Source organism: Dermacentor silvarum, chromosome 4, assembly GCF_013339745.2.
Source record: "Dermacentor silvarum isolate Dsil-2018 chromosome 4, BIME_Dsil_1.4, whole genome shotgun sequence".
In the NCBI taxonomy this organism is placed as follows: Eukaryota; Metazoa; Arthropoda; class Arachnida; order Ixodida; family Ixodidae; genus Dermacentor; species Dermacentor silvarum.
The window spans coordinates 207329419-207340454 of NC_051157.2; positions in this window are offsets into that span (position 1 = coordinate 207329419).

Genomic DNA, 11036 nt, shown 5'->3' on the forward strand with positions numbered 1-11036 from the left:
TATATATATATATATATATATATAAGGAACAACAGGGGTCACTCGATAAATAACTGGAGAAGTCATTTCCAGGACAGTGTAGGGGCCAATAAACTGAAACTTCTCGCACAACCCAGGAGTGCGAACTGGTGTCCAGAGCAGCACTTCATCCCCAGGCTGGTAGAATACTATGCGATGTTATGTGTCATAATCATCCTTGGGGTCCCATTGTCTGGCTGCGGTGTTGACGCGGGCACGCGGGTGACAATGGACGAGGCGGGAAACATATTCTTCGCAGGAAGATCGAGAAGGACTGACAGGAGCAGAGAAGAAAGAAACATCGAGAAAGGAACTGGGTGAACGGCCATAAACAAGGTAGCATGGCGAGTAACCGGTTGTGCGCTTAACGGCGGTGTTATACGCAAAGGTGACGAATGGCAAAATTGTATCCCAGTTTCTGTGATCTGGTTGAATAAAGGCGGCTATCATGTCAGAGAGCGTACGATGAAACCGCTCAGTCAGGCCGTTGGTCTGAGGATGATAACTTGACGTAGTCCTGTGAGTGGTGCCAGAGGCTTTGAGCACTTCACCTACCGGTCGGGAAAAGAAAGTCTTTCCACGGTCGCCCTGAAGGACACGAGGGGCGCCATGGCGCATGATTATGGATTGAAGAATGAAAGCAGCGACTTCGGAAGCACAAGCTGTTTGCACAAGCTGTTTCGGCATAGCGTGTCAGGTGGTCGCCGGTTGTCACTATCCATTGACTACCGGCGGGAGTCATGGGAAGTGGCTTATAGAGATCAATGCCAACAACCTCGAATGGTTTCGCAGGACATTAGACTGGTAGTAGTTGCCCGGCAGGAGCTGATGTTGGACGTTTTCGACGCTGACAAATGGCGCAGGAAGCGACGTATCTCACCAGAATGGTAGACAGGCCAGGCGAATAGAAGCGACTTCTTATGCGGTCGTAAGTTTTCTGGATGCCAAGGTGGCCAGCAGCCAAATTATCATGCAAGGCCTGAAGGACACGCGCACGAAGGCAACGAGGTAGCACGGGCAACCAGAGTCGTCTATCAGGATGGTGGATGTGGCGGTACAGCACGGAGTTTTCCAGCTTAAATTGTGTCAGCTGTCGATGAAGCCGGGCGTTAGGCGGTCGCGAAGCTCCACGAAGGTGGTCGATAATACGGCGACAGTACGAGTCGGTGAGTTGTTGAGACGAAAATGATTCATGGTCGTGCGAAGTGAGATGATCAAGAGCGGGGAAGTACAAAACCGCCGTAGAAGAGGCTTCAGTGAGTGCGTCACTGGAGGTGGTGGCAGAACAATTGATGAGTGCGGCTGTAGGAAGCGGACAGCGAGAAAGAGCGTCTGCGTCTTGGTGCTTCTTACCAGACCTGTAGATGATTTCAAAGTCATATTCTTTCAGACGAAGCATCCAGCGCCCAATACGCCCTGACAAGTTCTTGAGTGTGGAGAGCCAGCATAAGGCGTGATGATCCGTAACGATGGTAAAATGGTGGCCGTGGAGATAAGGGCGAAATTTCTGGACGGACCAAACGACAGCGAGGCACTCCTGCTCGGTGATGGCATAGTTCTGCTCTGCAAGCGTGAGCACCCGGCTGGCATACGCAACCACTCTCTCACGCGAAGAGTTGTCTCGCTGGAGGAGCACATCACCGATGCCATGGCCGCTAGCATCCGTGTGCAAGAGTGTGGGTGCAGTCTCATCAAAATGACACAGGACAGGTTCAAATGTGAGGGCGCCCTTTAACTGGTCAAAGGCAGATTCACATTCAGCTGACCACACAAAGGGAGAGCCAGAACGAAGTAAGTGGTGTAAAGGTGCAGCTATACAGGCGAAATCGCGAATAAATCGGCAAATATAGGAAGCGATGCCGACGAAGCTGCGTAGGTCCTTGGTCTTTCTGGACGATGACAGTGAAGCACCGCCGAAACCTTGTGAGGATCAGGTCGAATACCATCCTTGCTTACAATATGACCTAAGACCTTGATCATCAAATGACACTTTTTGGTGTTGCGCTGAAGACCAGCATTGGCTATGCACGTGAGAACCTCGTCGAGACGTTGCAGCTGCTGTGCAAATGTCGACGAGAAAATAACTGTATCATCAAGATAGCACAAGCAGGTCTTCCTCTTCAGGCCACGCAGAACGGAGTCAATCATGCGCTCAAAAGTTGCGGGAGCATTGCAGAGGCCGAAGGGCATGATGTTGAACTCGTAAAGGCCATCTGGGGTGGCAAACGCTGTTTTTTCTTTGTCGGCTTCGTGCATCGAAATTTGCCAGTAACCTGAACGCAGATCAAGACTAGAGAAGTACTCGGCACCTTGCAGGGAATCGAGGGCATCGTCAATGCGAGGCATGGTGTACACATTCTTGCGCATGATCCTGTTGAGCGCTCGGTAATCTACACAGAAACGCACGGAGCCATCTTTTTTCCGGACCAAAACAATGGGAGATGACCAAGGGCTAGCGGAGGGGCGAATAATCTCACGTTGCAGCGTGTCGGTGACGTTTTGCTCAATAATTTTGCGCTCAGCTACAGACACACGATACCGCTGGTGACGCACGATGGATGTGCCGTCTGTCTGAATCCGATGCGCTGTGACTGTCGTCTGTCCCACTGTCGAAGAATGGGCGTCAAATGAACCTTCATGCTTCTTCAACAAGGCAAGGAGCTGTTGCGTCTGCGAAGGGGTTACGTCCGAGCTGATTGCAGCAGCAAGAGCGGAGGTAGAGCCAGAATGTCCAGCAGGAGGGATTTTAGAGGAAGTAGCCTTGAGGGGAACAACAGAGAGAGGCTCTGAATCAACAACGCAAGCCAAAGGGGTGCCTTTAGGAAGTAGAATTTTCTCATGTGTTGTGTTCCGTGCGGCGAGAAGCGCAGAATCATTATCAAATCTAACTAAGCCTGAAACAATGGCTGTCCCTTTTGTGAGCCAACGCGCACAAGATAATACTAACACATCGCCATGGTCGATGACGTCGAACGTGATGGTCAGAATTTGCTGACAGCCTGGAGGTAGCTCGGTATCTTTTCCAGCGAGTAGACGAAGTGGCTGGTACGGTTCATCGCCGAGCGAATAGTCGGTGTAGGTCATATGTACGACACCTTGCCCACAACATATACCAGCCGAAGCAGAGGCAAGCAAATCCCATCCTAAAATGAGCTGGTGGGAGCAGGGCGACAGCACAGCAAATTGTATGTAGTGGACGATGCCATCGATGAATACACGCACTGTACAAAACGCGGAAGGGCGGATTATTTTCCTTTGAGCTGCAACTAGTACGGGTCCATCGTAAGGCGTCGTAACTTTACTGAGACGCGTACACAAATCAGAATGCATAACAGATAAAGTCGCACCGGTGTCCACCAAAGCTTCAACGTGCACACCTTCAATAAACACGGACGTCATATTGGAAGGGTGCGATGGAGGAATGACACAGGACAGGTTCAAATGTGAGGGCGCCCTTTAGCTGGTCAAAGCTGGTGGAGTCCTGTCAGTGAATGCAGTTTTTCCTCCGAAAACAGCATTACTTAGTTTTCCGCGTGGCGGTCAGAGGAGAATGAGGCAGGCCGAAGCGGTGACAAGGAGCGGCGGAAGGGCGAAGGTGATCGGCGTCTGGTGGTGTGGTAACCATTCGGCGTTTTGGTCGTTGCGGGCGGAGATGGGGAACGGCGCGGACGGGAAGCGTAACGACGGCTTTAGTAAGAGGCTCCACCAGAATGCGCATAGCGTTCACACAGGTCGTACCCGCGACGCTCATCTTGTTGGCGCTTGCGGCGAAAACGTGATATATGGCCGCGATAACCACTGTAATGACAGGTAGGACCAGACGGTCGCCAAGGCGGGTAGTAGGGGGTGCTCGATGCGCTGTGTGATAGTGCGGTCAGATGGGGCGATGACGGCTCAAGTGATAATGAGGGGTACATTGGCCGGAGGAGCGACACCAACCTGCGCGTATGTGGGTAGAGGAAACGTTGAACGTACACTAGTTGGAGGCGCGGTAGCAACCTGCGCGTATGTTGGTAAGGTGCGAGGGGCCGGAGGGTCCACATGCTCAGAGCAGGTCATTGACGCAAATTCCTCTCTGATGACGTCGCGTAATGCTGCACAAGAAGGCTGTGCAGGAATCACCAACCAAGATGACTAGCCAAGTGATTGTAATTCTTCGCGTATGATCGCCCGGATCGTCCTACGCAAGTCAGGATCTGCCGCAGAACGGTGTTCACTGAAGTCCGGCTGCAAGCGTACGGACTCGAGCTCGTCGAGGCGCTGGCACGTCAAGACGATGTCAGCGACGGTAGCCGGGTTCTTGACGACGAGCGCGTTGAAGGCCACAGTCCCAATAGCTTTAAGAATGTGGCGTATCCTGACTCAGCCATGGCATCATTGACACGGCGACAGAGTACAAGCACATCCTCGATGTACGATGTGTAGGACTCGCAGGAGTGTTGTTTGCGAGCATCCAGTTTTCCTCGCAAGGGCGGAGTGAACCGCCGGCGTGCCAAAAACTTGCCGAAGCTGCTGCTTGAAGTTCGTCCAATCGGAGAAATCAATCTCATGGTTGAAAAACCAGGTCTTCGCCACACCGGTCAGGTAGAACGAGACATGGCGGAGCTTCTGGAGATCATCCCACCGAATAGCAGAGCTTACGCGCTCGTAATCATCCAGCCAGTCCTCAGCATCTTCACCGCGAAGACCCTTGAACAGATGGGGACGACACTGGTGGCCGCTGATGATCACAGAAGGTGCGGCTTGTGGAGGCGGGATGGTTAGGGCAGAAGCGATAGGCTGCTCGTCCTGTGACATGCTGGCGGACAGTGGGCACGAGCGGCGACCCGATCGAAGCTCCAGGGAGTAGGCCAGGGGTGTAGAGGACGAGGAACCAAGAAGCACCTCCACCACTTGTGGCGTCACAGTAAGGGTGGACCTTTATTTAGCCCGTGAGACGACACGGCGAAGAAGGGCGGCGTCCACAACCAGCATGAACAGCCTTCGGCACAGTCCGCGCGATGAAGATAAGGGCACACGCATGATGATGATAATGGACAAATGATGAAGAAGTGCACAATAAACACCCACAATATATATATATATATATATATATATATATATATATATATATATATATATATAGTGTAAAGATGAAGACAAGCACTTGGGCTCGGGCGCTCGGACACCGAGCGCTAGGGGGCGAACTAGAAAAAAGAGGAAGTTGGCAGAGAATAGAACAGCCGGCCCAGGAACGGGTGCTGTCTCTGTGTCTCCGTTCATTACAATATATATATATTTGTAATGCGGTTTATAGACAACTCAGAAACGCGACCGTCTCAGTCCAGCGTCAGACACCGAGAGCGCGAGTCCATCTTCGTCGGCGGGTCGATGATGATAGTGCGTCCATACGGCGCGCCAGTCTTCTCTACAACTGCCCCCTGGAGACGAAGGAGCCATCCTGGCGACTCAAGGAGAGGAGAGGACAAGGGGATCGTAATATGGTTTGAGCCTCTGGACGGGCACTGTCTCGCGTCCACGACGCCTCAAGTCAGTAGATGGTGTTAGCGGCTCGACGACGTGCTTGACTGGCGTCGTCTGTTGTACGTCGCGGTAGGGACCGTGGTATTGAGCGAGAAGTTCAGAGGATAGACCACGGGTGCTTGAAGGCACCCAGAGCCAGACTAGTGAGTCCGGCTGGTAGGTGTAGGGAGGTCGGTCATCATCGCGACTGAATTTTTGGAAACTCTTGTCTTCCGCCGTGAACGAACGGGCCAGCTGAGGGCATTCCTCGGCATACTTGGAGGCTTCAGACAGAGGCGTGCCCTCTGATGGGTCAGGCCGGTAGGGGAGAGTGGTGTCGAGCGTACAGGTAGGTTCACTGCTATATACGAGAAAGAATGGCGAAAATCTCGTTGTGGCCTGTGAAGCGGTGTTATAGGCGTACGTAACATATGGCAAAACGAGGTCCCAGTTGGTATGGTCCGATGCCATGTACATGGAGAGCATGTCCCCCAAAGTACGATTGAACCGTTCTGTTATGCCGTTCGTTTGCGGATGATAAGTTGTAGTGGCGCGATGGACGGTATGGCACGCGGTCAGAAGGGCGTTAAGAACTTCGGAAAGAAGCGCACGCCCTCTGTCACTCAAAAGTTCCCGCGGTGCCCCATGACGCAGTATGAAGTGACGGAAGGAGGACGCAATGTCGCGGGCTGTCGCTGTTTGCAGTGCCGCAGTTTCGGCATAGCGGGTGAGGTGGTCGACAGCGACAAAAATCCAGCGATTGCCAGCTGATGTGCAGGGAAGAGGGCCGTAGAGATCGATGCCGACGCGGTCAAATGGTCGGGACGGACAAGGAATGGGCTGCAAAGGACCAGAAGGACGAGGAGCAGGAAGATTGCGTCGTTGGCACGCTGTGCACGAGCGAATGTACTTTCGCACAAAATTATACATGCCACGCCAATAAGCGGGAGCGAAGCCTGGCGTAAGTCTTGAAGAGGCCGGCATGGGCGCATTGCGGGTCTGAATGGAGAGCGGAGCATACATCTGTGCGCAGATGGTGGGGAACGACTAACAACCATTTGCGACCGTCGGAAGCGTAATTTCGACGATAGAGAACACCATCCCGCAACTCAAATTGAGAAGCTTGGCGGCGGATAGCGCGGGAAGGCGTGCTGTTCAAGTGTCAGAAATGCAATCCATAAGTGCCGCAAACCAGGGATCATTGCATTGCTCCACAATCATGTTGACGTGCACAGGCAACGAAAACGCCGATTCAATAACTGAAATCGGCGTTTGCTCACGTGCCATACCGTCCATCGCTCCAAAAATTCTGCTCATTATTTTCGAAAGCCGGATACGCTAGCACTACAACTGTCAAATGCAAGAAAAAATTCAATTTCCCTGTAAATCTTGGATAACTAAAGGTTTGTTAGCCAGCATGCGAAAAAAAAGATAATCTTTACAGGAAGACTAAAAAAAGCCGTTCAATGTAAGCCTAGCACATCGCTATAAAACATACACTACCATGCTGAACAATCTACTGAAAAAAATGGAAACGGCGCTTTATTATGAGAAGGAATTCTGCAAGGCTAGAAATAATCCTAAGAAGCAATGGCAACTTTTCAATGAATTTCTGAATACACCCCAGCGTAGTATAACCATTGATAAAATAAATTATAAAAATGAAACCTGCAGCGAATCATCCTGTATAGCGAACTCATTTAGTAATTACTTCTATGAAGTGTACAATAATAGCCCGATAGCCTCTTCATATCGGTTAAAGCGTTGCAATCATACCTTCTTTCTTTTTACTGTCTCAGCTGATGAGGTCTGTTCTCTCATATTAAATCTGAAAAAAACTATCCCAGCTAGGACTAGATAATGTCTCTGCCTACCACTTAAAGCTTGTTGCTCCTCGTATTGCTGAAACACTGAGCCACATAATTAATCTAATTTTCAAATGTGGCATCTTGCCCAGCTCGCTTAAGAAGGCCAAAAATAATTCCTGTTTATAAAAAAGGTGATGAATCTCAGGTATCCAATTATCGCCCAATCTCTATTTTGTCTTCCATTAGTAAACTTATCGAGAAATTATTTCTGAAGCGTTTAAACAGCTACCTAACAAAATTTAAACTATTAAAACCTTGCCAATTTGGTTTCCGTCCTGGCAGTTCGACCAGCTTAGCTTTTATAGCATTAACCGATTACATCAGATGTTGTATTGATAGAGGTGAATTCGTTGGCTCAGTGTTTCTAGACTTTACTAAAGCTTTTGACACTGGTAATCATCCCATTTTATTTAACGAACTAGAATCATTAGGTATAACAGGTGCAGCTTTAACTTTTCTAAAAAATTACTTACTTGACCGCGAGCAAACAGTCTTTGTAAGGGGTGCTTATTCCGAATCAAAAGTAATTAATCGAGGGGTACCACAGGGCTCAATACTGGGACCCTTGTTGTTCTGCATTTACATTAACGACTTATCTGATTTTCTTAATATTTCTAATACAATCATATATGCTGATGATACCATCATTTTCCTGTCAGACAACTCTTTACCAACCTTACTCCTTAAACTGAACAATGAATTAGCGAAATTGTAGAATGGTGTCAGTTGAATCACTTAATTTTAAACCCGGTTGAAACTCAGTTCGTGATATTTAAAACAAAACAGAGGATGTTACCTTGTATACCCCAAGTTACCCTCGACAGTCATCTTATTGCTGCCTTGGACTGCGTGTCATTCCTTGGCATAAAATTAGATCATAACTTGAAATTTACCAATCATATTGCATTTGTTAAACAAAAAACAGCTTACGGCATAAGAGCATTGATTAAATCACGAGCATTTTTTTAGAACACGCATTGCTATCTCTATACTTTGCATTCATTAATAGTCATATCACCTACGGTAATGCTTCCTGGGGAAACACATATAGCTGTCACCTCTCGTCTATTCAACACATACAGAACCAGGCCATTCGCATAATCACCAACAGTTCCTTTTATTCAGATGCTCTCCCTCTTCTTAAGGCTAACTGTATTCTACCTGTATCTCGCTTGTTTAAGTATAATTTAAGTATTCTGTTCTTTAAATTGCTTAACAAACAGCTTGCTTACGAATTTCTAGACTTCAACTTACTTACTAATACCAATTCCACTAGGTTTGCGCATAATAGCAACTTTCTCCTACCATTTAGGTATATATATATATATATATATATATATATATATATATATATATATACCTAAATGTAGCACCAACTACGGAAAAATGACTTCCTCATTTTCAGCGATAAAAATATGGAATGACCTACCACATTCTCTTAAACAAACATCATCATTGAATACATTCAAGCATGAATTGAAGTGTTTTATTCTTTGTAAATAGTTTCATGCCCGATAATATGTTGTTCTGTATAATTACTCCTGTTGATATAGGCATTTCCTTGTTTTTTGTATCTTACCATTGTATTGTATTTTGCACCTTCTTTTGTCTTCCTTCAACGTTGTTAATTTTGCTGCTTTAACCCATGCCTTGTATACATTTTTTTAAAGTTTGAACCGAGGGTCCCGTTGCAGTCTTTGACTTTGGGACCCTCGTCTGTATAGTATCGTTTGCATAATCATTGTATTGAATGGATAATAAACTGAAACTGAAACTGATATGCAAGTCATGTCACTTGGTGTAGGCGACCGAGAGAGGGCATCCGCGTCGGTGTGTTTACGGCCAAACCGATAAACGACGCGTATGTCGAAGTCTTGTAACCGTAGGGCCCATCGCGCAAGGCGGCCAGACGGATCTTTTAAAGTCGATAACCAACATAAAGCGTGGTGATCTGTAACGACGTCGAAAGGGCGGCCGTACAGGTAGGGTCGGAATTTTCCAAGGGCCCAGATGATAGCCAGGCACTCCTTTTCGGTGACGGAGTAGTTAGATTCCGTTTTCGTTAGTGTTCGGCTGGCGTAGGCTACTACGTATTCATCATGCCCACTTTTTCGCTGTGCAAGCACGGCACCAAGTCCTACGCCGCTGGCGTCGGTGTAGACTTCTGTGGGGTCCGTGGGGTCGAAATGGTGCAGTAGGGGAGGTGAAGTGAGCAAACGCCGCATAGGTTCAAAGAATCGTCGCAAGCTGTGGCCCTAGTAGAAAGTCGTGTGTCGCCGCGAAGCCGCTGAGTCCACGGAGCAATGATAGAAGCGAAATTCCGGATAAAACGACGAAAGTAAGAGCAGAGCACGATAACGCACCGAAGTTCTTTCAGGCACGTGGGTTTCGGAAATTCGGCGACGGCGCGAAGTTTGGAAGGATCAGGTTGTACGCCATCTTTCGATACGACGTGTCTGAGTATTGCAAGCTGCTTGGCTCCAAAGCGACATTTCATCAAGTTGAGTTGGAGGCCTGCCTCGGTGATGCACTGCAGGACTTGTTCGAGACGGTACAGATGTGTGGGAAAATCTGGAGAAAACACGACGACATCGTCAAGGTGACATAGGCACGTCTTTCATTTTAGCCCACGAAGCAGATTGTCCATCATTCGTTCAAATGTAGCAAGGCGATTGCAAAGCCCAAACGGCATAACGTTAAATTCATATAGTTCACGAAGGCTGTCTTCGGGCGATCGGCAGAATCCATAGCCACTTGCCAATAGCCTGAGCGTAAATCAAGCAAAGAAAAATACTCCGCGCCTTGCCAACAATGCAGAGCATCGTCGATGCGCGGTAAAGGGTAGACGTCTTTGCGAGTTATCTTATTAAGACGGCGGTAGTCGACGCAAAATCGAATTGAGCCATCTTTTTTTCTTAACCAGGACTACAGGTGACGCCCAGGGACTATTAGAAGGTTGAACCACTCCACGCTCAAGCATTTCACTTACTTGGTCTTCAATAACACGGCGCTCCGGGGTGATGCACGATAAGGCCTCTGGCGCAGTGGTGCGTGAGTGCCGGTGTCGATCTCATGACGTAGAGTCGATATGCGGCCTAGTGGGGCGTGTTGACAGTCGAACGTAGATTGGTATTTCCGTAGAAGGCTGAGAAGCTGCGAATGCTGCGCAGGGCTCAAGGGGGCATCTACTGAGCTATCGAAGACGTCTTGCGTAGGTTGGCAACAAGGCAAGCTATAAGTCAACGAGTTCACGTCTGAACAGGTGTTGTCAAGAAGTGCGTCCAAGATGGTTGCTGAGTCGGCAGTCTGAAGACGTCCAGGGCACTCGCCACGACGTAGGACGAGGGGCGTGGCCTTAGCGTTGGAAACGAGCAGTCGCGTGCAGCCACCGCTGACAGTAAGGACAGCGAAGGCAAGGGAGCATCGTCGGCGAACAAAAATGTCCGATGGGGCAAAGAGGGCAGTAGTGTCAGTGTCGAAAGTAGAGCAGGCATTCGCAATCACCGAAGACTGCGGAGGGATCGTAGTGTCTTCTGTAACGACCAGTTTGTCGCCAAGATCGTCAAGGTCATGTGAACGGGTATCGGGAAGCGGAGAAAATTCTACTTCGGCGCGAGAACAATCAATGACGGCCTGATGATCGGAAAG